The following is a 646-nucleotide window of genomic DNA, read 5'->3' as shown; positions in this document are numbered from 1 at the left end:
GCTGTATATCTTTATCGGGTGCATGTGATGTTTGAGGCAGGCATGCAGTGTGGCTTAATCAATTCAGGTCAGTTGGGGCAGCCATCACCTGAGGCATCTGTCACTTCTTTGTGCTAGCGACATTCCAATCCCGCCTTTTAGTTCCGGGCGCGTTTAGCCGGGAAGAGAGGAGGGAGCGGGAGCCAGCGAGACAGAGGAAACCAGGAGAATGCGGTGCTGTGAGAGCGGAGCCGAGAGTTTTTCAGGAAGGCTGCGGTGCCCACGGCGCCGGGAGTCTCCGCCTCCGCGAGCGCTGCCTCCTCGGGAAGCCGGGCTGAGCCGCGTCGCGTTGTCGCCGCGTGACTGGCTTTTAGCCGGCGACGTCACGCTCCACACTGTCGACACGTAGCTGCGATCATCCGATTTCCGGGCACAGCAGAAAACACCGGCCAGTGCGGGGAGGCGCGCGGGCGTCACGACGGAATCACAGGTGCGCCCCGAGCAGGGTCTCCCACGGGGGTGAACTTCCATCCGGGTCATAAATCGTCACCGGCACGTTCGCGACGTTCGCGGCGTTCGCGGCGTTCGCGGCGGCCGCCCTGCTCCGGGGCCACCGCCAGAGGGCGCGGCTGTCGGCGTTTGCTGACCCTCCGCGAAATGCGTTTTC

The sequence above is a fragment of the Propithecus coquereli genome, unplaced genomic scaffold, assembly GCF_000956105.1.
Source record: "Propithecus coquereli isolate 6110/MARCELLA unplaced genomic scaffold, Pcoq_1.0 Scaffold294, whole genome shotgun sequence".
In the NCBI taxonomy this organism is placed as follows: Eukaryota; Metazoa; Chordata; class Mammalia; order Primates; family Indriidae; genus Propithecus; species Propithecus coquereli.
The sequence above is the reverse complement of the archived record's forward strand: the minus strand, read 5'-3'. Positions refer to the sequence as shown.